General features: G+C 44.1%; 1 long non-coding RNA gene across 4 annotated transcripts in view; it reads left to right on the top strand.

Moving 5' to 3' along the window:
* The first annotated feature begins 915 nt into the window (after nt 1–915).
* LOC309867155 overlaps nt 916–25919 on the top strand; it is a 43077-nt gene continuing 18073 nt past the window's right edge. For all 4 annotated transcript variants that reach the window (XR_014312999.1, XR_014313000.1, XR_014313001.1 and 1 more), the window contains exons 1-2: nt 916–1679; nt 3145–3228. This is a non-coding gene — a long non-coding RNA (uncharacterized lncRNA). The remainder of the gene's footprint in view (nt 1680–3144; nt 3229–25919) is intronic.

Here is a 25919-nt window from a genome sequence, read left to right as displayed (position 1 = left end):
GGCAAGGGACATTACACACAGAACAGTTCTGTGATGAATGCTCATAGATGTGCCAGAAGACATCACTTCAGATGTAGCTGTTTAAACTGCCTCCTCTGTGAGGCTGTTTGGGGCAGGAGAAAGAGCTTGACCACCTCGGTTTAAAAACTGGTTCAATCCTTATCACATGTGATATTGGGGATGTTACTTAATCTCCCTAAACCTCCATTTCCTCATCTGTAAAATGGGAATAATACCTATCCTGTGTGAATTTGTAGGGCAATTGTATGAAGGAAACCACGTGTTTCAGAAATAAAACTACTGTTGATCTCTGTGGAAGGGGAACGCTGCTCATGAGAGGGTCTTTGTTGAGCATGACTTCTCAAGAGCAGTAACGGGAAGACAGGCCCCAGCTGCTGTTCTCCGCGTGGGAAAGGAGGAGAGATTAAAAAGCCCAGAGGAAAGTCTGGGAGGGCATGCTTGAGACCGGGCGAGATTCAGAGGCCTCTTGGAAAAAGCGTGGATGATAAATACCCAAAAGGGCGAATAAGGCAAGAGATGCCTAGTGGAATGAAATACTGCACCCCGCTGTATGTATAAAAATCCCCTCTTTTCTTCGTTTCCTCTATAAGCCTTCAAAAAATAAAAATTTAAAAAAAAAAAAGTGGATTTTTTGGAGAAGTGAGAGGAATTGCTAAATCCTGCTTCAGGGGTGGCACAGGGAGGGAAGGTCGACTGCAAGGACCCCAACCTGGGTTATCCGGGTGTCGGGCACAGTTCTGAGTGCAGGGTACGTGCTTAAGAAATGACAGACATTTTACGTCGTGTGTACGCGGCTGGCGGAAGAGCCTGCCGAGTTGCAAAGCGGTGGGCTGAGGTCAGAGCTCCGAGCTCCAGAGCAAGTGTTTCTATGACAACAACGGAGCCTCTGCGCCCGGCAATGGGCGCGGGGAGTAGGGACGTGGCCGGGGTGGGCTCTAGTTTGCCTCACCTGGGGACCAGCAAAACCTCCCTCTCTGGGGCGCAAATGATTCCCTCCCACTCTCCACTTCAGCTTCGTGCGGGTCAGTGAGCACCTAGAGGCCTCTCAGTTGTCGCGCCCCGCAGCCACTCTCGCCCCCGCCCTCCCAGGATCCAGCCCCCCGGGTCCCGCAACCCGAGCCGGTGACGGGCCCCTGTGCTCTGCGAGCTGTCCTCCCTGAGGCCCTGGGCTCGGGAGACTCTGGGTTGCTGCCCGCCGGCCGGCCGGACTTCCCACCGAGCGAGCCAGAGAGCGCGCAGGGGCTGCTCCCGAGCCCGGTGCTCACTCCCCTAGGGCCGGGCCGGGGTCAAGGTCTCGGCTCGGTTCGCTCGCAGCGCCGCCCCCTGGCGCTGAGCTGGCGGGAACGTGCGGACGGCGGCAGCGCGGATCTCGCGCAGCGGGTTCCGCCGCCGCCGCCGACTAGGCGGAGACTGGGAGCCCGCGTGGCCCCGGCAGCCGGCCGGGAGGCGTGGAAGCCGCGGGCGGAGTAACTGCCCCGGGCCGCGAGCATGTGCCACCCCGGGGCCTGTGCTTTGCCTGGTCGGGACGGAACTTTTTACGTCGCAGACGGCGCTCCTGAGGTCGCTTGGATTGGGACAGGCATATGTGAAACCGCGTCGCAGCCTCCGTGCCCGCCGCTGGTGATGCAGCAGTGGACAAGAGCCAATTCCTTCTGCAGGCAAGGCCAGGCAGGCAGCCCACCCCCATCCCCGGGGAAGTCAGGAGTTCCTGACCTCTCATGACCAGATCTCTGGCCCTCTGTTCCCTGAACCTGTTTTGAGGCTAGACTTGAACTCTTCCGCCTCTGACACTCACACCTACTGAGTGCCCATCTGTAGGGACTTAGGGTTGCACTCCTGTCTTTGTCCTCCCCTACCACCCCCACCATCACCCTGTCTTCCCCAGTGACCCAGTCTCCCCCAGGCCTTTCCTCAGCCCCGCCCCTGAGGCTTGACCCTCACCACAGGTGAAGCTCGCTTAGCTCCTTCAGCAGTAAGCCTGGTGCTCAACCCCACCCCCATCTCATCCCTGTTTCCCTGTCTTCACGACTTTGTGGCTATTTCTGGCTCCCTATTCCCCCAAGTCTCCCCTGTCCATCCTTAATAGGGACTCCAAACACTGCCCTTCCCCACTGTCATCATGGTCCCTGACTCAGGCCCCCAGCCTTGAATCTGGAATAACTGCCCCAGTCCAGCACAGAAGCAGCTTCTCCTGACCCGGCCTGATGAAGTTTGCCTGACCTGCTCCTCTTCCCACTGAGACTCCAGCTTCTCCCCTGCTCTGGGTCCCACCCCCAGCCTGTACCCTCACTTGTGCTCACAGAGCTGTCAGTGGAATCCAGACACCTGGCAGAAACTTCTCACCCTGTCCAGCAGCCCTCCTAGGGTTCACAGAGCAGATTCAAGTTCCTGCTTTTTCTGCCCAAAGGGATGGAGCTCCATTTCTTAATCTCGCCTGCTTCTGTGCACCCTGCATCCTCCAAGGCTCTCCTGGGATAACGGAGAAGGAGGGGAGCTTGCCTCATCCTTCCATCTGGCACACCCCGGGTTCTATTTGGTCAGCTAAATATTCCCACCAAAAACTGATATAGGAAGCAAGAGCTGGTCAAATCTTCAGAGTTTTGGCTGCTCCTGTTTTCTGGAGTTTATGATGACAATATTGCCACTTTCTGAGCACCTACTGAGTGTATTAAGGGACCCCCAGAAAGGAAAATCATCACCCTTTCCCCTGGCTTATCTAAATCCCAACCCTGCCATCAAGACTCAAGCCCCATGTAGCCAGGGGCTTAATTAAGAGCCCACTTTTATCACTTGCCATGATTTTCTCACTCTGTGATTGCTATCTCCAGAAAGAGACAGAGATGTCAACTCCATCCCTATGATCAGCTCTGGTGCACCCCAGGACACCTCAGCCAGTCACATGCCAAGAGAGGGGGGGACTCCCCTTTCCAGGGGCGCTCACGTTGTATGCTATATAGATGGGTGCCCAAGAAGATATGGGGATGCAGGTCCTTCATGCCCCATAAGGCCACCACAAAGCTGTTCTTGGCCTAATAGTAAGGACACACTGTCCTGCCTCTGGATGAAGACAGGAATCCATCCTTTCAGGAAAACACACTAAAACAGTGCCTCTCCTATTTCCAGATTTTTTGCACTGGGAAAAAGGACTGGAGTAGAGTCCCACCAGGGGCTGGCTAACTTTTGACTTTGCCAAGAAGCTCACTGACAGTAAGTACCATCTACTATCAACATCATTTCATTTATAAACGAAATTTAATTCTAATAATATGGGGATGACAGTGATAAATTACAAACAGATTTTGCTTTTTAAAAAGCTTTTGTTTTGAAATGTTTGCAAACATAAAAATATTGCAGGAATAGTACAATGAACTCCTATATGCCCTTCCCTCATATTTCCAAAGTACTAACATTTTGCCGTATTTGGTTTATTCTCTCTCTGTCTCTCTCTCTCTCTACACACACACACACACACACACAGAGAGAGAAAGTAGTCTCTATACAAATAAATTTATTACCTAAACTATTTAAAAGTAAGTTGCACATATGGCATCTTTTTTTTTTTTTTTTTTTTTGACAGAGATTACAAGTAGGCAGAGAGGCAGGCAGAGAGAGAGGAGGAAGCAGGCTCCCTGCTAAGCAGAGAGCCCAATGTGGGGCTCCATCTCGGGACCCTGGGATCATGACCTGAGCCAAAAGTAGAAGCTTTAACCCACTGAGCCACCCAGGCGCCCACATATGGCTTCTCTTAACCTGAAATACTACAGTACTATTATCAAAATCAGGAAATTTAATATCTTTGATACAGTACTATTATTGAATCTATGTACCTTCTTCAGATTTTGTCAGGTGTCCCAATAATGTCCCCCTCCCCCTGCTGCTGCAGCTCCCTCCTCCTCCTCCCCTGCTCCCTCCTTTCCTCCTCTTCCCTCTTCTCTACTTCTCCATTCCTCTCCCCCTCCCCCTTCTTTCTCTTCCTTCTCCTCCTCCTCTTCCTAAGAGCTATTGTTTTCTCTGGTCCAGGATCCTGTCTAGGATCACATACTGCATTTAGCTGTCATGTCTTTTTAGTCTCCTTCAATCTGGAACAATTCCTCAGTTTTTCTTTGTCTTTTATGACATTGACTTTTTAAAATTTTAAGTACAGGCCAGTTATTATGTAGAATATCCCTCAGTTGGAGTTTGACTGATGTTTCCTCATGATCTTATTCAGGCAGTGCATTTTTGCCAAGAATACCACAGAAGTGATGTGTCCTTTCTCAGTATATCACATCAAGAGGCACATGACATTGGTTTGTCCTATTTTGAGAAATGTTAATTTTGATCACTTGGTGAGAATGGTGGTGACTGTGTTTCTCCACTGTTAAATTACTATTTTTCCCTTTGGAATTGGTAAGTAATTTGTCAGGTGAATTAACAAGTCTTTGAAATGAAATAAAATTGGCTTTTTGGAAAACTCATTCCATAGTCCCTGTTTTCCTCGTTTGCTCATGTCTGTTGACAATATCTTCAAATTGGCAGTGATCGGGGCACCTGCGTGGCTCAGTTAAGCATCTGCCTTCAGCTCAGGTCCTGGGATCAAGCCCTATGTCGGGCTTCCTGCTCAGGGGAAAGCCTGCTTCTCCCTCTCCCTCTGCTGCTCCCCCTGCTTATGCTCTTTTTCTGTCTGTCTCTCTCTCTCTGTCAAATAAATAAATTTTTAAAAATATTTAAAACAAACAAAACAAGAAATCAACAGTGATCCATACACTGGCTCTTAAAAATCACTGCACAAGGATGCAAGCAAATTCTTTATCTAACAAATACTTGAGTACTATTATATAGTACCTCAGAGGAAAGAATGGTTTACAAGCAGGACCAATAAATAATATGATCAAGTATGGCACACCTCTTTTATAGAAGGTCTCTGAACCTAACTTCGGATTTACTGAAAACACAGGGGACAGAGGAACAGGCTGAACAACACAATGAGGAAGTAATCACTACATCCAGAATGTGGAACATTCTGTAAGAAAGCTGGCCTGGGGCGCCTGGGTGGCTCAGTTGGTTAAGTGTCTTCCTTAGGTCGTGGTCCCTGGGTCGTGGGATCAAGTCCCACATTGGGCTCTCTGCTCAGTGGGGAGCCTCCTTCTCCCTTGCACTCTGTCTACTGCTCCACCTGCTTGTGCTCTTTCTCTCTCTTTGTCTCATAAAAAAATAAATAAAACCTTAAAAAAAAAAAGAAAGCTGGCCCGCAATCTTCAAAAGGACAATGTCTTGGAAAAAGAAAGAAGAGACTAATCTGGATTAAACAATGCAACAATTCATGAGCTTGGATCGTACCTGATTTTTTAAAAAAAATACTGTAATTAGGGACAATTGGGGAAATCTTCATATAGACTAATATTAGATGATACTATGGAATTATTGTTGGTTTTATAGTTATGTAAGGGAATACCTTTATTTTAGGAGATGTATGCTAATGTGTTTAAGGGTAAAGGGGCATGATGTTTGCAGTTTACTTTCAAAAGGTTCAGCAAGGGACACCGGATGGCTCAGTTGGAAGAACATGCAACTCTTGATCTCAGTGTTGTGAGTTCAGACCCCGCGTTGGGTGTAGAGATTGCTTAAATAAATAAAACTTAAAGAAGTATTTTTTAAACGATTTTATTTATTTATTTGAGAAAGAGAGAGCATGAGAGGAGAGAAGTCAGTGGGAGAAGCTGACTCCCTGCAGAGCAGGGAGCCTGATGTGGGACTCGATCTGGGGACTCCAGGATCATGACCTGAGCCAAAGGCAATCGCTTAACCAACTGAGCCACCCAGGTGCCCCTTAAATAAATAAAACTTAAAGGGGCACCTGGGTGGCTCAGATGGTTAAGTGTCTGCCTTCAGCTCAGATCATGTGACCTCCTGGTCCTGGGATAAAACTTTACAGAGGTCTTCCTGCTCAGTGGGAGGGGGAGGAGGTTCTGCTTCTGCTTCTCCCTCTGCCTCTCCCCAGCTCATGCTTTCTCTCCACCCACAGTTCGTCCTCTGTCTCTCTCCCTCAAATGAATAAATAAAATCTTTAAAATAAATAAGTGAAACCTTAAAAAAAGGTTCAGCAGAAACTCATACATATATATATAGAGAGAGAGAGAGAAAGAGCAAAGTTGCAAAATGTTCAAAATTGTTAAAGTTTGAGAGAGAGTAGGGATGCTCATAGTACTATTTTTTTTTTATTTTGACAGAGATCACAAGTAGGCAGAGAGGCAGGCAGGGGGCGGGGGAGGGGGGGAAGCAAGCTCTCTGCTGAGCAGAGAGCTTGATGCGGGACTCGATCTGGGACTTGATCCTAGAACCCTGAGATCATGACCTGAGCTGAAGGCAGAGGCTTTAACCCACTGAGCCACCCAGGCACCCTCATAGTACTATTCTTTTAAACTTCTCTGTGGTATTGGATTTTTGAAAATCAAAGATTGGAAGGAAAAATATATAGGTGTAATTGTGATTAATAAAAATAAAACTCCCTTTAAACTGTTCCTGAATTTATGGTGTGCCCAGGTGGCTCATTGGGTTGACCATCTGACTCTTGATTTCGGCTCAGGTCATGATCTCAGGCTTCTGGGATTGAGCACTACAAGGGTTCCACACCCAGTAGGGAGTCTGCTTGTTTCCCTCTCCCTCTGCCCCTCGCCCCGCTCATGCATGCTCTGGCTCTTTCTTTCTCTCTAAAACAAAATAAGTCTTAAAAAAAAATGAAGTGTTGCTGAATTTACAGTATTTTTTTATTATTGTAAGTTTTCTCTACTAGTTTTTCCTCACTGTTACATGTGGAGAAGTTTCTCCATTTTTTTTATATTTCAAAAGGCTCCTAATTCAGCCTAACTGGAAAGTATCTGGATAATATAGGAGACATCCTACAAAGTTCATATCAGTTTTAACTTGAGTATTTATCCAAGAAAATAACCATGCACTTCTGTAAAGATTCAGCAACAGATTCATTCATCCCAGTGTAACAATACGTTAGTGAAGAAATTACATATAATTTAAATGCGCAACTCTTTATTGCTGGTTAAATAAACTATGGCCCAACCACCTAAAGAAAGGAATATGGCATGGGCATTGAAAATGTTGTGAGATCAACCAGGTGCTGACAATTGTTGAGGCTGGATGACTTGTGTATAGGAGCCCATTATTTTTCCTTAATTAAAAAAAAAATTGCAGAACAATGTTTAACAAGTGGAAGGATACTGGCACAGTATATTAGCTTATGGAAAAAATAGTATGTACTGTCTAATCCTACTTTTGTTTAAAAAAAAAAAAAAAAAAAGACTAGGAAAATATACATCCAAGTGCCCAACCTTTGTTATCTTTACTGGTTGGGCTGACAGTTTTTATTTTCTCTTATTTCAACTTTCTAAAATGTATTGAGCGAGCATGAGTTACTTCTATATTAAGAAAGGACAATAAAAATGATGTTTGAAAGAACGTTACTGAATTACCGGAATGTTTTCTTCTGCCTAGTATGACCGAGCCCTACTGGGGGTCCTCAGGGCCTCAACCAGATGTGGTACCGTCCCCGGCCACAAGGTGGCAGTGCTGCTCGCTGAGGGGTCCTGGGAAAGGGGGGCCCACAAAGTGTCTTCTGCCACCCCCCACCTCCATTCCCCTCTTACCATGAAAACACAGAAGCACTCCCTGGGGGGGGGGGGGGGACATCCTGGTGTATACAGGGGCTCCTACCCTCTCTGAACCTAGGTTAGGTGTGCAAACAGTGCCAGCCCTGAAGATGGCAGGTGGGAAACGTTCCTTTCCTTGGGGATACTGGGCGGAGAAGCCTTCCACCGCAAACAGTTGTCTAGTTGTTTCTGGATGTGGCAGAGCCGCCAGATTGAGAGAGAGAGAGAGAGAGAGAGAAAGAGAGATCGAGAATGTGTTAAGGATGTATTCTGCATGTTTTACGGATTGTGTCACTTTTCTTGTTCGTGTGAGTGTGTGTTAATATTTAGAACATGTTCTTTTATTTCAAAACAATATGGATAGAACGTTGAAGAAAACATAATATTTACTTCATATCCAATTCTATCGGTATTTTCTTCTGCTTTTCAGTCCACACATTGTTCATCATCATATTGGAAATTCTTGCTATACCTTCCTTTGAAGCAGGATCAATGCACCATAGAGATATAATTTCAGCAAATAACTTAACCAATATGAAGTGTATTGAATAATGGTATCCTTTTGTGTTATGCTCTGTGGGCTTCTAAAAAAAAAAGTGCTTTATCTACAAAACAGTAATGTAGCTGTATTTATAAAATTGCTTCCCAATTAAGAAAGTGTCTAATAATTTATAAAAGTGGACATTTGCACAATGTTTTTTTATAATTTATCTAGTGGCTTAAAGTATAAAAATGAATGTTTTTAGTACCTTCACGGAGTTCTGCAACCATCACAATCAATTTTAGCACTCATTATACTGCTGTCTCCATTAGCACCCAGTCCCCATTTCCCCCACATTCCCTCCCCAAGATCTCAGCAAGCGCTAATCTGCTGTCTCTATAATTTTACCTGCTCCAGACATTTCATATAAATGGAATCATATAACATATGTTCTTTAGTGACTGACTTGACATTATGTTTTCAAGATTCATCCATGTTGGGGCACCTGGGTGGCTCAGTCAGTTAAGTATCTGCCTTTGGCTCAGGTCATGATCTCTGGGTCCTGGGATCAATCCCTGCATCAGGCTCCTTACTCAATGGGGAGTCTACTTCTCCCTCTCCCTTTGCTGCTTCCCTTACTTGTGCTCTCTCTCTCTGTCTGTCAAATAAATAAATAAAGTCCTTTAAAAAAAAAAAAAAAGATTCATCCATGTAGTCACATAACCAGTAATTAAGTCCTTTTTATTGCCACATAATATTCCATAGTATGAAATTTTACTTGACTGTTAATTGATGAATATTTGGGTTGTTTACACCTTTTGGCTATTAAGCCAAGCACTTGTTGTTATCTGTCTTTTTGGTCATAGTCATTCTACTAGGGTGAAGTGGTATTTCATTGTGGTTTGATTTGCATTTCTGTGATGGCTAGGGTCCATTTGCATATCTTTGGTGAAACGCCTGTTCAGATCCTTAGCTTATTTTTTAGTTGGATTATTTGTCATTTTAATACTGGAATGTAAGAGTTCTTTATATATATTAGTTACAAGCCACTTATCAGACTTCTGATATACAATGATTTTATCTCATTCTCTAGACTGTCTTTTTACTTTCCTGATAGTGCTGTTTTTCTTTTTTTAAGTATTAGGCTTTTTTTTTTTTTTTAAGATTTTATTTATTTATTTAACAGAGAGACGGAGTAGAGCAATAGAAGGAGCTGGAGAAGCAGACTCCCCACTGAGCAGGGAGCCCAATGCAGGGCTCCAATGCAGGACTCCGGGATCCCAAAGTGCAAAAGTTTTTAATTTTGATGAAGTTCAGTTTATCTTCTGTGTTCTTCTGTTCTTCTGTTCTTCTGTGTTTTGTCCACAACAAGGTCAGAGATTTCTTCCTGTATTTCTTACAAGAAATATATAGTGTTTAAGGTGTGAGGTGGGAGTCCACTTCATCCTTTGTAACCCAGTTGTCCCAGTGACATTTGTTGAAAAGGTTGTTCTTTCCTTAGTGAGTTGGCACCCTTGCTGAAAATCAACTGATTATAAATGTAAAGGTTTACTTCTGGATTCTTTTTTTTTTTTTTAAGATTTTATTTATTTATTTGACAGAGAACACAAGTAGGCAGAGAGGCAGGAAGGGGTGGGGGGGAAGCAGGCTCCCTGCTGAGCAGAGAGCCTGATGAGGGGCTCAATCCCAAGATCCTGGGATCATGACCTGAGCCGAAGGCAGAGGCTTTAACCCACTGAGCTACCCAGGTGCCCCTACTTCTGGATTCTTAATTCTATCTATTACTCGATGTCTATCCTTACACCAGCACCACTCTGTCTTGATTACTATGAATTTTATAGTAGGTTTTGAAATCATAAAGCATGAGTCCTCCAACTTTGTTATTTTTCAAGATTGTTTTGGCAACACTGGGACCCCAGAATTTCCATATGAATCTCAGAATCAGCCTTTCAATTTCTATTAAAAAAATTCAGCTGGGATTTTGATGTTGGTTATGTTGAATCTATAGATTGATTTGAGGAGCATTGGCATCTTAACCACATTAAGTCTTTTCATCCATGAACATAGGGTGTCTTCTATTAATTAAGTGAATGTCTGATTTTTTATTTTATTTTTACTAGGCAGGAAGCTAAAATATCAGTTGGTTCTAGATCAGTTTCAAATATTTAGGTACCTTGAGTAAAGCCTCCTAAGTATATGGGTGTCATTTGGCATAGCTTGAGGATATCAGACCCTCCCTGTGCAGAACAGTTGGGAAGAAGAACTTGGGATTGCTACCACAAATGCTGGTTTTCTTCTTTAAGAAAGCTTGGGTAAGGCTTCTCCTCGGAACTTACTTTCCTTGCTTGTAAAAAAAGGAAACAACCATGATTACCTCAATCACTTCAGTAAAAAATTACTGGATGAATTTTTTAAAATATAGTATACAAATAGACAAAAGAGGCCACCTGGGTGGCTCAGTGGGTTAAGCCTCGCCTTCGGTTTGGGTCATGATCTCAGAGTCCTGGCCTCAGCGGGGAGCCTGCTTCCCCCTTTCTCTCTGCCTGCCTCTCCACCTACTTGTGATCTCTGTCAAATAAATAAATAAAATCTTTTTAAAAAATAGACAAAAGGGGATGCCTGGGTGGCTCAGTGGGTTAAGCCGCTGCCTTCAGCTCAGGTCCTGATCCCAGGGTCCTGGGATTGAGTCCCACATCAGGCTACTTGCTCAGCGGGGAGCCTGCTTCTCTCTCTGCCTCTGCCTGCCACTCTGCTTGCTTGCTTGTGTGTGCACACCTTCTCTCTCTGATAAATAAATAAAAATTAAAAAAAAAAAAAAGACAAGGGACACCTGGGTGGCTCAGTTGGTTAAGCAGCTGCCTTCAGCTCAGGTCATGATCCCAGCGTCCTGGGATCGAGTCCCACATCAGGCTCCTTGCTCAGCGGGGAGCCTGCTTCTCCCTCTGCCTCTGCCTACCATTCTGCCTGCCTGTGCTTGCTCTCTCCCCTTCTCTCTCTCTGATAAATAAATAAAATCTTAAAAAAAAAAAAGACAAGATTTGAACAGATACTTCATTAAAGAAGATATATAGGGATACCTGGGTGGCTCAGTCAGTTAAGCATCTGACTTTAGCTCAGGTCATAATCCCAGGCTTTTAGGGTCACCCATGTTGGGTCCCCCACTCAGCAGGGAATCTGCATGTCCCTTTCCCTCTGCCCCTCCCTTGTCCCCCCCCTCCCCGGCTCATGCAAGCTCTATTTTTCGCTCTCTCTTGCAAAGAAATAAATGAAATCTTTAAAAAAGAAGATAAATAAAAATGGCTAGTAAACAAATGTAGATATGCCCAATATCATTAGCCATTAGCGAACATGCAAATTAATATGATAGACAGTGATAGGAGCACCTGCATGGCTCAGATGGTTAAGCATCTGCCTTCAGCTCAGGTCGTAATCCTGGGGTCCTGGGATTGAGCCCCACATTGGTCTTCCTGCTTAATGGGGAGCCTGCTTCTCCCTCTCCCTCTGCTGTTCCCCTGGCTTGTGCTCTCTCACTCTCTCTGTCAAATAAATAAATAAAATCTTAAAAAAAAAAAAAAGACCATGATAAGATACACACCCACCAGCATGGCTAAAACTTCAAAGACTGACAATAACAGGTACTGGTGAAGATATGAAGCAAATAAACTCTCTTTCACTGCTGGTAGTAGTATTAAATGGCACAACTGCTTTGGAAAATAGATTAGCCTGCCTGCCTGCCTTCCTTCCTAAAAAGATTTTAAGTAGGGGTGCCTAGGTGGCTCAGTTAGTTAAATGTCTGCCTTCAGCTCAGGTCAAGGTCCTGGGCTTGTGGAATCTAGTCCCATGTCAGGTTTCCTGTCAGCAAGGAATCTGCTTCTCCCTCTTCCTCTGCCCCTTTCCCCTGCTTGTGCTCTTTCTCTCCCTCTCTCTCTTTGCTTTCTCTTTCAAGTAAATAAAATCTTTTAAAAATTTTTAAAAAAAGATTTTAAGTAATCTCTACACTCAGCAGGGGGCTCGAACTCACAATTTGGAGATCAAGAATCTCGTGTTCCTCCGACTGAGCCAGCCAGCCTCCCCAGATCTGTAGTTCTTTATAAAGTCAGCATACATAACATAACAGAAATTCCACTCTGTGCTATTTACCCAAGAAAAAGGAAAATGTATATCCACAGAAAGATTTGTGCTTGAATGTTTATAGCAGTTTTATTTGTAATAAGCAAAAATCAGAAACAACCCAGGGGCACCTGGGTGACTCAGTCATTAAACATCTGCCTTCGGCTTAGGTCTTGATCCCAGGGTCCTGGGATCAAGCCCCACGTCAGGCTCCCACTTAGCAGGATGCCTACTTCTCCCTCTCCCACTCCCCCTGCTTGTGTTCCTTCTCTCACTGTCTCTCTGTCAAATAAATAAATAGAATCTTAAAAAAAAATCAGAAACAACACAATATCCATTGACTGGAGAATAGGTAAATAAATTGCAACACAGTCAATACAAATTAAAGATAAGTCAATAATTTAAAGAAACAGGGGTGCCTTGGTGGCTCAGTGGGTTAAAGCCTCTGCCTTTAGCTCAGATCATTATCCCAGGGTCCTGGGATTGAGCCGCATCTGGCTCTCTGCTCAGCAGGGAGCCTGCTTCCTCCTCCCCTCTGCCTGCCTCTCTGCCTCCTTGTGATCTCTGCCTGTCAAATAAATAAATAAAATCTTTTAAAAAATAATTTAAGGGAACAAATTACTGATACACACAATATGCATGAATCTTAAAAACTGTATGCCAGGGCACCTGGGTGGCTTGGTGGGTTAAGCCGCTGCCTTCAGCTCGGGTCGTGATCTCAGGGTCCTGGGATGGAGTCCCGCATCCGGCTCTCTGCTCAGCGGGGAGCCTGCTTCCCTCTCTCTCTCTCTCTCTGCCTGCCTCTCCATCTACTTGTGATTTCTCTCTGTCAAATTAATAAATAAAAAAATCTTAAAAAAAAAAACTGTATGCCAAATGAAGAAGCCAGACACAAAAGAGTACATAATGGATGAATTCATTTATATGAAATTCTGGAACAGTCACAACTAAGCTACCATTACAGCAGGTCAGTAGTTTCCTGGGGACAAAGGGGGAGGGAGGACCAACTGCAAAAAGGTTTGGGGGAACTTTCTGAGGTGATGGAGACATTCCATCCTTCTTCACTGGAGTAGTTGTTGTATGTGTGTATACCTTTGGAAATATTCATCAAACTGCTTTTAATGTACCTGATGTACCTTTAAATTAATATACTTAAAATGAGTACATTTTGGTATATGTACATCATACCTCAATAAAGTTGATTAAAAAATAAGTCCACACTTGGGGCGCCTGGGTGGCTCAGTGGATTAAAGCCTCTGCCTTCAGCTCAGGTCATGATCTCAGGGTTCTGGGATGGAGTCCTGAGTTGGGCTCTCTGCTCAGCGGAGAGCCTGCTTCCTCCTCTTTCTCTATCTGCCTGCCTTCTGCCTACTTGTGATCTCTCTCTATCAAATAAATAAATAAATAATCTTTAAAAAAAAAAAAAAAAAGAAATGGGTTTTCATTAAAAACTTAAAAAGACCATAAGGATTTATAATCAATAAATTAGTAAATGGCTCTGTCTGTATTGTTCTAAGAATCTAATGCGATAACATATGTGCAAGTAGAGGTTTTTCTTTAATTTTTTTTAAAAGATTTTATTTATTTATCAGAGAGAGAGAGGGAGAGAGAGCGAGCACAGGCAGGCAGAATGGCAGGCAGAGGCAGAGGGAGAAGCAGGCTCCCTGCCGAGCAAGGAGCCCCATGTGGGACTCAATCCCAGGACGCTGGGATCATGACCTGAGCCGAAGGCAGCTGCTTAACCAACTGAGCCACCCAGGTGCCCGCAAGTAGAGTTTTGATGGGCTTTACAAGTTAAGTCTTGGCTTATTAAGTCTGAGATCTACCCCCCCCCCAGGCTTCCAGATTTCCAGCCCCCTTACAATCCTGACCTAAAGTCCTGAGAGGTCCCTTTGGCTGTCCCCCGCCAAGGTCTTGCCTTGCTAATGGTTACCTCTAGGCCTCACCTTCTGAAGGGCCTTGATCCCATGGAGCATGGTAGGGAAACCCTTAGGCTCTGCCTTGCCTCTGAGTGCTCGGATGGAATTGGAGTTGACCTCTATCTCTTCACCCTTACCTGTGGCCCCAGCATGCTTTTTGCTTTGGCCTGGAGTTTGTAAGCAGGCAGGACAGCTGCCCTGCACTCACACAACCCTTCTTGTGGACTGGCTGTTTGTGTGCCCCTTCAAATTCATGTATGGAAGCCCTAATCCCATGATGGGATGGTATTTGGAGGTGGGGCCTTGGCCTGGCAATTGGGCTGGGATGAGGTCATGAAGATGAGGACCCTCATGGTCAAATTCATGTCTTTGTGAGAAGACAGAGAGACCAGAATGTGCTCACCTTCCCCTAGCCACCACCACCAGGTGAGGACACAGCAAGAAGGTAACTACTCACAAGGCAGGACTAGGACCCTCACCAAGACCCCAGCCATATGTACAACCTGATCTTAGACTGCCCAGCCTCCAAACCTAGGAGAGATACCTGTTGTTTAAGCTGCCCAGCCTGTTGTAATTTGTGAAAGCAGCCTGAGCAGACTAAGACAAACATCATCCTTGCAGATAGGAAATGAACTGTGACCCTTCTTCTACAAGTCTCAACTCCCTTATGTCTCCAAATTTAGACAAATTCCTCCTGAATATTTCAAAGCCACCACCAAAGGCCCGCCCCGCCTGTTCAGGCCCCTGTAACCAACCCTCCTGCTCTCCAGTGACCTCTAACCTACACCCAAATGTTCCTCTGACCTCACCCTAGTGCCACTGGGATTTCACATGGTCGTCCAGGCTGACCTGCCTGACTCCTTGTCTCTCCCTGAACTTTGAGCATAGAGACCTGAGACCCAGATTCAGCTACTGGAGCATGACCCCTGCTTAGGGCATATGTTCGCCAAACCTTAAAAGCCACCCACCCACAATGTCTGGCCCACCCAAGACCCAGGCTCCTGGGGGTTCATACTCTGGTGTCTCTCCTTAGGTATAAATAAAACAGCATCCTAAATAATTGTCTTGTCCTGAGCTTTTTTCACCTGAAGTTACTTTGAGCAGTGGTTGGGAGTGGCTGGGCTTCCCTGTTCTTTCCCACCGAGAGAGCAGAACGGAAGATTCCAGCAACGATTCCCGTGAGCTGTGTGATTTGTATGCCCCGGCTGGCCACTGCGACCTCCCCTCCCATCTGGGGGGCTGTGTAGACCAGAGCCGAGGAAAGTTAAAGCTTCTCAGACCAAGGGATAAACACCGTTGACAGTGGCCCTGTCCTTAGAACAACTTTTTTTTTTTTTTTTAAGATTTTATTTATTTATTTGACAGACAGAGATCATAAGTAGGCAGAGAGGCAGGCAGAGAGAGAGGAAGAGAAGCAGGCTCCCTGCTAAGCAGAGAGCCCGATGCGGGGCTTGATCCCAGCACCCTGGGATCATGACCTGAGCCGAAGGCAGAGGCTTTAACCCACTGAGCCACCCAGGTGCCCCTAGAACAACGTTTTTTAGGCAGATGGAAATATAAGGACTTATTTCTGAGTGTGTGTTAGGTCGTAATATTTTTTTCTTTTAAACAGACTGGGGTCATATTCTTTCAATTCAGTAAGTATTCTTTGATGACCTACTCTATGCTGGGCACTTTGAGATCACTGAAAAATAATTCGGCAATTTGTAGTTTTTTGCTTAAAAGCATAAAATCTTTCCATGTCAATACATAATGATCTGTCATTATTTTTTCCATCATTGTAAAACTTTAGCACGGTTAGCACTTTAATGCATTTTCTGCTCTGATAAATATGGAATTGATCACAGTACCTCCAACTATTTCTAACACCATTATTGGGTGGGATGCAATGAACAGATTTCCTAAGTCTAGGGAAGTAGGCAAAAGCAGGGTTATGAATTTAAGACATAGAATCTTCCTCCCCAATGGGTTAAAACATTTTTCAGTTTTACTTTCTACGGTGGATCTGTAAAAAGTATTAGATTGGTACAATTATTTTTGATCTACATGTTTGTGATAGCTGATACTAAAAGGAATTTGTTGGGCTTGAGAGACAACATGTGGGAGGTGAGACAGGGCTGAAGAAGATAGGCCCTGAGCACCTAGGACATTGGAGGTCATGCAAAGAGTCAGGGAAGTCATTGTGGGATTATAAGCAGGAGCCAGATTAGAATTCTATTTTTTCCAGTTTTATTGATATATAACATGGTATTATGTTTAAAGTATACAATGTAATGATTTGATATAGATATATATATTGTGAAATGATTACCATGTTTAGTTAACACCCATCACTTCACATTGTTACAACTTTTTTATGTGTGTGATGAGAACTTTTAAAGATTTCTTCTCTGAACAACTTTCAGATAAATAACACAGTATTGTTAACTGTAGTCGCCATGCTGTACCTTACGTTCCCAGAACTTATTTACGTTATAACTGGATGTTTGTACCTTCTGACGCCCCTTGTCCCATTTCCCTCACTCCCTACCCACTGGCTCTGGCAACCACCAATCTGTTTTCTATTTCTGTGAGTTTGTTATTTTAGATCCCATATATAAGTGAGATGATCCAGTTTTTGTCTTCCTTTCTGGCTTATTTTGCTTAGCGTAGTATCTTCAAGGTCCATCCATGTTGTTGCAAATGACAAGATTTCCTTCTTTTTTGTGGCTGAATAATATTCCACTGTATAGATAAATATCACCATTTTTTATCCGTTCACGTGTTGATGGACATTTAGGTTGTTTCTTTGTCTTGGCTATTATAAATAACATTGCAATGAAAATGGTGGTGTGGGGGTGCTTGGGTGACTCAGTCAGTTAAGTGTCTGACTTAATTTTGGCTCAAACCCCAAGTCAGGGTCCGCTCTCAAAGGGGAGTCTGCTTCAGTCTCTCTCCCACTCTGGCCCTCCCCGCCACACTCACTCACTCTGTCTCTCTCTCTCTCATAAATAAATAAATCTTTATTTTTTAAAAGACTTATTTATTTATTTATTTGACAGAGAGCGAGAGAGGGAATACAAGCAGGGGGAATGGGAGGGGGAGAAGAAGGCTTCCCTTCAGTGCAGGCAGCCTGACGTGGGTCTCAGTCCCAGGACTTTGGGATCATGACCTGAGACAAAGGCAGATGCCCAACAACTGAGCCACCCGGGCCCCCCTAAATAAATCTTTTTAAAAAAAGGAAAATGGGGGATGCCTGGGTGGCTCAGTTGGTTAAACAGCTGCCTTCAGCTCAGGTCATGATCCCAGCATCCTGGGATCGAGTCCGCTCAGGTCATGATCCCAGCATCCTGGGATCGAGTCCCACATCGGGCTCCTTCTCCCTCTGTCTCTGCCTGACATTCTGTCTGCCTGTGCTCGCTCTCTCTCCCTCTCTCTCTCTGACAAATAAATTTAAAAATCTTAAAAAAAAAAAAAAAAAAAGGAAAATGGGGGTATAGATGGTGCAGATAAGTTTTGGAGATAGTGATTCTGTTTCCTCTGGATATATAAATACCCAGAAATGGAATTGTTGGGTCATATGGCAGTTCTATTTTTAATTTTTTGAGGAAACTCCGTCCTGTTTTTCATAGTGGCTGCACCAATTTGCATTCCCCGCAACAGTGCAAGAGGGCTCCCTTTGCTCTACATCCTCTCCCACACTTGTTATCTCTTGTCTTTTGAATGACAGCCATTCTAACAGGTGTAAGATATCTTACTGTGGTTTTGATTTGCATTTCCCTGATGATTAGTGATAGCAAGCACCTGTTGGGGGCTCACTTTTCATGTACCTGTTGGACATTTGTATGTCTGTTTTGGAAAAATGTTGATTCAGTTCCTCTGCTGATTTTATGATCAGATTGTTTATTATTTGCTAGTAAGTTGTATTTCTTTCTCTATTTTGGGTATTAACCCCTTATCAGATATATGATTTGCAAATATTTTCTCCCATTCTGTAGGTTGCCTTTTCATTTTGTGGATGGTTTCCTCTGCTCTGCAGAAGCCTTTTAGTTTGATGTAGTCCCTCTTGTCTATTTTTGCTGTTGTTGCTTTTGCATTCAGTGTCATATTCAAAAAATCATCGCCAAGACTGATGTCAAAGAGCTTACTGCCTATGTTTTCTTCCAGGAGTTGTATGATTTTAGATCTTATGTTAAAGTCTTTCATCTGGGGCGCCTGGGTGGCTCAGTGGGTTAAAGCCTCTGCCTTCGGCTCGGGTCGTGATCCCAGGGTCCTGGGATCGAGCCCCGCATCAGGCTCTCTGCTCCGCAGGGAGCCTGCTTCCTCCTCTCTCTCTGCCTGCTTCTCTGCCTGCCTGTGATCTCTGTCTGTCAAATAAATAAATAAAATCTTTAAAAAAAAAATAAAATAAAATAAAGTCTTTCATCTATTTTGAGTTGATTTTTGTGTATAGTGTAAGAAAGTGGTCCAGGTTCATTCCTCTGCACCATTTATTCCCAACACCATTTATTGAAAAGACTGTGCTTTCCCCATTACATATTCTTGCTTCCTTTTGTCATAAACTAATTGCCTGTATGTGCATGGGTTTATCTGTGGACTCTCTATTCCCGTTACACTAATCTATGGGTCTGTTTTTATGTCAATACCAGACTGTTTTGATTACTATCACTTTGTAATGTAGTTTAAAATCAGGGAGTATGATTCTTCCACCTCGGTTCTTCTTTCTCAAGATTTCTTTGGCTATTTGGGGTCTTCTGTGGTTCCTACAAATTTCAGGATTTTTCTATTTCCATGAAAAATGCCATTGAAATTTTGACAGGGACTGCGTTGAATCTGTAGATTGCTTTGGGATCTGTCATTATTTTTACAGCTGCACGGTACCCCAAGCACAGCTGCATCATAACTCCACAATTTCTAGTTCCCTAATTTTAGATATTCAGATTGCATCAATATACATCTCTATTATAAATAGTGTTACAATGAGCACTTTTGTCATATGACCTTGTGCACATTTGTGAATATTTCTGATGGACTCCGACGAGAACTGCTTAATTAAAGAGAATGTGCTGAATATTTCTCACTATTGTTCCCAGACAACAAGTTTGCTTTCATTTTTTCTCCTACCACTAGTGTGTGAGAGGACTGTGCTCCCTGTGGTCTGTAGGTCATATTATCAAACTGATAGGTGAGAATGGTCAATAGCCTTTTATAAAAAAAAAAAAAAAAAAAATTAAGGTTGTATTTATTGGTTTGACGGAGAAAGAGAGCGCAAGTAGGCAGTGGCAGGCAGAGGGAAAAGGAGAAGCCGGCCCCCCGCTGAGCAGAGAGCCCCACATGGGGCTTGATCCCAAGACCCTGAGATCATGACCTGAGCAGAAAGCAGATGCCTAACTGACTGAGCCACCCAGGCACCCTGGGCAATAAATTTTTCAATAGGAATCAGCCTCAGCCATTGATACTGACTAAGCAGCTTACCACCCTCAGCACAGGGCACTTCTAGGGAACAAATTAAAGAGAGTTCAAGTTCTAGCTGTTCCCATGGGTGAGCTCCAGCTATTGCTAACACTCGCTCTGATTAGTTGTGTTCTTCTATACCCACAGTCTCTAAGACAATGTCATTATCTTGTTTACAGATGAGGGGACCCACCTAGAGGCAAATTCCTCCAAATCACAGAGGTCACAAGTAACAGAGCTAGGGAGGAAGAGACACCTGACGGTGAAGGAGAGAACAGCAAGGTCGAGGCCACTGGTAACCCGGGGCTTGGGTACAGACCTGGGTCTCCAGGCCAGAACCAGACCAGTTGTGAGGTCTGGAATGGTGCTGAAGGAAGGAACCTTCACGTGTGCCATCTGTTCCACCTGCACTTGCCCTTGGGCATGAAAGAGGAACCCCTGGGTCGGGTAACTCAGAAGGACCAAGAGGAGTGGAGAGGACTGCTAGCCTGGTGACAGCGGCGGAGTTTATGAACTGCCGAGGCGTGCAGACCCTGTCCACGAGCTAATGAGAAACCCTTTCCATCCTCCCAGCACTGAGGCCGCTGCTCCAGTCCCTGCCCCAGGCCCTCAGCAGAGAATTCATTCCGCCAAACAAAGCAGCCCCTTAGCACTCCTTGTATTACCATGGCTTTAAGCCTAGGAATTCCAAGGACAGACTTGTTGAACTACTTCTGGCTCCAGCACTTGTAGACTGGTCCTCAGTTCTCAGGGGTTTGAAGAAATATTTTCAGCAGGCCCCAAGTGGGGAGCCAGCAGGCCAGCTAAGTGTCTTTCCCTTGAGAGCCCATTTGTTTTCCGGGGAAGCTCAGCTCTAGTGGTCACGCTTCCGGCATCCTCAAAACCCTGGGGCCCTACACCTTCAGGATTTTAGTCCCCAAACAGGAGGTTCCATCTAGGTGGTGCCATCTCAGCCCCTCCCCAACACAACCTGGAGTGGGGGGCACAACACACCACACCCTTTGCCTGGAAGGGGGCTCTGCCCACTGGCAGCATGATGGACCCAAGAGTTTGCTGAGGTTTTCAGATGTGAGAGGCCCAAAGATCTCAGAGAAGAGTCTTATGTCCTAAGCTAGTGAGAGTGTGGTCCAGGATCTCAGGAAGGTAACATCTCTCAGCCTTTTTATTTGAAAAACAGTAGGAAATCTATTCTGTGATTAGGTGAAAGAATGACTGTATTCTTTTTTTTTTTTTAGATTTTATTTTATTCCTTTATTTGGCAGAGAGAGCACAAGCAGGGGGAGTGGCAGGCAGAGGAAGAGGGAGAAGCTGGCTCCCCCCTGAGCAGAGAGGCTGATCTTGGGCTCGATCCCAGGACCCTGGGATCATGACCTGAGCTGAAGGTAGATGAGATACTTAACCAACTGAGCCAACCAGGTGCTCCAGAATGACTTAATTCTTCAGAAATGCACATATACACACATATATGCAGAGGGAGAGAAAGCACACATGCAAATGCAAATAATTGGTGAATCAGGACAAAAGGTTTTGGAAATTCCTCATATCATGCAACTTTTCTGTAAGTTTGAAATGGTATCAAAATTAAATGGTGACAGGAACACGTGGGTGGCTCAGTTGGCTAGGTGTCTGCCTTCAGCTCAGGTCGTGATCCAGGGTCCTGGGATCAAGTCCCACATTGGGCTCCCTGCTCAGAAGGAAGCTGGCTTCTCCCTTGGCCTGCTGCTCTCCCTGCTTGTGTGCTCTCTCTCTCTGTTATATAAATAAAATATTTTTTTAAAAAGTTAAATGGTGGGACGCCTGGGTGGCTCAGTTGGTTAAGCAGCTGCCTTCGGCTCAGGTCATGATCCCAGCGTCCTGGGATCGAGTCCCACATCGGGCTCCTTGCTCGGCAGGGAGCCTGCTTCTCCCTCTGCCTCTAGCCTGCCATTCTGTCTGCCTGTGCTTGCGCTCTATATCTCTCTCTATATATATAACAAATAAATAAAAATCTAAAAAAAAAAAAAAAAAGTTAAATGGTGACAAAAAAGTGGAATTATAAAGATCAAAGGAGCAGATTTAGGTAAGTTAATTCTCATTCCCACCCGCCAAGCCCAAGAATGGATTATGTGTAGATTTTGAATTATTTTTACCCAGTTGTAATCATGGACAGTTTTGAAGTCTGTCTTTTTTCACTTGGTGTCAGTCACCAACTGTTTGTGCTGTTACACAGTTCTGCTCACTATTATTTAAATGACTTATAAAATTCCATTATAGGTCATTGTTTATGCTCTCCCATTGAGGGACACTCCAGAGGAAGCAGGGGATTGATCCTAGATCATCATGAACGACACCAGGTGCTAGCCACCACAGGCTCCGTACAGGGGTTATCTTATTTGACCCTCACCATCACACTAAGATAAATCTTTTTACTCCCCATTTATGGGTAAGGAGCTTATAACAAGCCGACCTCATTCACTAGAATTCAGTATTCAATTGCAGTCTCTCCAACTGCTGTGCTCATGCCTTCCCAAGGCTCTTCCATGACTGAAAGCTTTCTCTTCCTCCTCCTCTAACTTCACGGCTCTTTTTCTGTGCTGCAGTTTCTTTCTTGTATTGTGGTTAATGATTCCATGTCCTGGGGCGCCTGGGTGGCTCAGTGGGTTAAAGCCCCTGCCTTCGGCTCAGGTCATGATCCAAGGGTCCTGGGATGGAGCCCCTGCTGAGCAGAGAGCCTACTTACCCCTCTCTCTGCCTGCCTCTGCCTGCTTGTGATCTTTCTCTCTCTGTCAAATGAATAAATAAAATCTTTTTTTTTTTTTTTTTTTTTTGGCGTCCCTGGGTGGGCACGAATAAATAAAATCTTTTTAAAAAAATTCCATGTCCCAAATCTGAGGCTAGACTGTGGGCCCTTTGAGGGTAGGACTCACAGCAGATTCATCTTTGGAGATCCAACATGCTTAGCCCCTGTGTGTTTTATACATGGCAGAAGCTTACGTCATTTATTCTTACAACAAATATTATATTTATAGAGGGTCTACTATGCACCCAGCACTGTTCTAGATTCTTGCATACATTAGTGATTCAGTAAACAAAATGGAGCTTACATTCCTGGGGAGGGAGATGTACAATAAAGAACATACAGGGGGCACGTAGGTGGCTCAGTCAGTTAAGTGTCTGCCTTCAGCTCAGGTCATGATCCCAGGATCCTGGGATCGAGCCCCATATAGGGCTCCCTGCTCAGTGGGGAGCCTGCTTCTCCCTTTCACTCTACCCCTGCTTGTACTCCCTCTCTCTCTCTCCCTACCTCTCTCTCTCTGTCAAATAAATAAATAATCTTAAAAAAAAAAAAAAAAAAGAACATTCATAGTACATAAGAAAAGCACATATTGTGTTAAAAGTTGCTAAGCTGGGACACCTGGGTGGTGCAGTCAGTTAAGCATCTGCCTTTAGCTTAGGTCAGGAACCAGGGTCCTGGGATCAAGTCCCACATGGGGCTCCTTGCTCAGTAGGGAGCCTGCTTTTGCCTCTGTCTGCTGCTCCCCTACTTGTTCTCTCTGACAAAGAAGTAAAACAAAATCTTAAAAGAAAAAAAAGGTGCTAAATAATAGGTGAAAACGGAGCATGACCATGACAATAGCGGGTACAGGAAGAGCAAGTGTTTAGAGTTATTGGGGTAGGCCACATTGAGGACGTAATATTCCAGCAAAGATTTGGAGGAAATGAAAGTGAAAACCGCATGAATGAACAAATGAAGGAATCAACTTCCTTGTATGATACATTCTAACTCTACAATTAGAAAGCAGTCATTAGGGGGGCGCCTGGGTGGCTCAGTGGGTTAAGCCGCTGCCTTCGGCTTGGGTCATGATTTCAGGGTCCTGGGATCGAGTCCCGCATCGGGCTCTCTGCTCAGCAGGGAGCCTGCTTCCCTCTCTCTCTCTCTGCCTGCCTCTCCATCTACTTGTGATTTCTCTCTGTCAAATAAATAAATAAAAATCTTTAAAAAAACAAAAAAAAAAAAGAAAGCAGTCATTAGGGACGCCTGCGTGGCTCAGTTGTTAAGTGTCTGCCTTCGGCTTGAATCATGATCCTAGGCTCCTTCGGACTGAGCCCTGCATCGGCACTCTCTGCTCCGTGGTAGTCTGCTTCTCCTTCTCCCACTCTCCCTGCTTGTGTTTCCTCTCTCGCTGTGTCTCTGTTGAATAAATAGATAAAATAGTGTTAAAAAAAAAAAAAAAGAAAAGAAAGAAAGCAGACATTAGAAGAGCTAAGTCTCTAAGTCTGAGAACATAAATCCCAAGGAGAGAGAAGATCAAAGTTTAAAAGCTCATACCAAACACAGATAGGTGAACAATGGCTCATCCCACAAAGAGTGCCAGTTCAGTTGCTCCAAAGTAAGGTCGTCACGAACAATAAAAGCTGCTTTACAAGTAGGTAGAAAACACATGAGACTCACACCCATAAAGATGGCATAGGCTGAAAGCACAGGACAATTTTTAATAAACCCATAGATGCCCCCCGCCAGGGTCAGTGATTAGAAAAAGTTGGGGATATTTGTAGAGCATACCCCAACCCTTTGATGCGATCCATGGCAGAAATCTAGTCTTGTGCCATGTTAGGACACAGGGCCTTGGTGTGCTGGACGCTACCAAGAAGTCTTGATAACCCTGGACTGCACATCTCATGTCAGCTAGCACTGAGAGCCCTTCCTTTATGCTGGGAGCTGTTGATGTTTGTTGAACAGATTGAAAACTGCACAGGTGGAATTGTTACATTTGGAATGATTACATTTGTGAGTCTGTTTGTTTTTTTAAAATACAAGAATTACACAGGGGCGCCTGGTGGCTCAGTAGGTTAAGCATCCAACTTTTGATGTCCACTCACGTCATGATCTCAGGGTTGTGGGATCTGAACCCTGTGTCATGCTCCATCCTCAACACGAGTCTCCTTGTCCCTCTCCCTCTGCTCCTCCCCCCATTTGTGCTCTCTCTCTGTCTCTCAAATAAATAAATAAAATCTTTTTTTAAAAATACAAGAATTAGGGGCACCTGGGTGGCTCAGTCATTAAGCGTTTGCCTTCAGCTCAGGTCATGATCCCAGGGTCCTAAGATCGAGCCCCAAGTTGGTCTCCCTGCTCAGGGGGATGTCTCCTCCTCCCTCTCCCACTCCCCCAGTTGTGTTCCCACTCTCTCTCTCACTCTGTCAAATAAATAAAATAAAATCTTTTTTAAAAACACAAGAATTATATAGAATCAACTTATTCTCTTTTTTTTTTTTTTTACAAATATATACACGCTTTTAATTCCATCCCAATCAAAGTACAGAACATTTCTGTTACCTCAGATCCGTGTGCAGTGAGTTTCCCCTACTCTCTACCCTAAGCAATTACCAACTGATTTTTATATCTTAATATTATTAATTTAATGGCAAAGGCATCTCCTATAATTCATCACATGAATATAGAACCAACTTCTTCAAATATATAATCACACTCTCTGACCAGGTCAGGATATGTCATTTTGACCAAAGTATAATCTTTAACAGTTTATTTGCTTAGTAAATAATTTCTAAGCTAAACAGCTTTTGTTTTTCATAGACTATTTCTGTATAAATACATTAACATAATATTGATGAAATAAATCATAACTGAAATATATGGAGTTGGCTTAATATTAAATTTCTTTTTTTTTTAAGATTTTATTTATTTATTTGACAGAGAGAGATCACAGGTAGGCAGAGAGAAAGAGGAGGAAATAGGGTCCCCGCTGAGCAGAGAGCCTGATGTGGGGCTCAATCCGAGGACCCTGGGATCACAACCCGAGCCGAAGGCAGAGGCTTAACCCACTGAACCACTTACGTGCCCCTAAATTTCTTTTTTTTTAAGATTTTATTTATTTATTTGAGAGAGAGCGAATGAGACAGAGAGCATAAGAAGGGGAAGGGTCACAGGGAGAAGCAGACTCCCTGCTGAGCTGGGAGCCTGATGCGGGACTCCATCCTGGGACTCCAGGATCATGACCTGAGCCAAAGGCAGTTGCTCAACCAACTGAACCACCCAGTCACCTCAGTTTTTTATTTCTATACAAATAGAGGCTTCGTTGCAAAACAAATACCTCCTGAAACTTTGCCTCATATATGTAGATTTTTGTTTAATGAGTTTTCTTCGAGTAGGGCACATCCATTGAATATTCCAGTTTTAAAAATGTACTTAAACTTTCTGTATACTGATAGGGTATGTTCTCAAAACAGAAAAGTACGGATCAGCCCATATTGTATGCTATATCAGATGTTATCATTTCCATTAAGAATATATATGTACAGGCTCAAATATGCATAGGA

This window comes from Mustela nivalis (genome assembly GCF_964662115.1).
Source record: "Mustela nivalis genome assembly, chromosome: 6".
In the NCBI taxonomy this organism is placed as follows: Eukaryota; Metazoa; Chordata; class Mammalia; order Carnivora; family Mustelidae; genus Mustela; species Mustela nivalis.
This window is presented reverse-complemented; position numbering and strand designations above follow the sequence as displayed.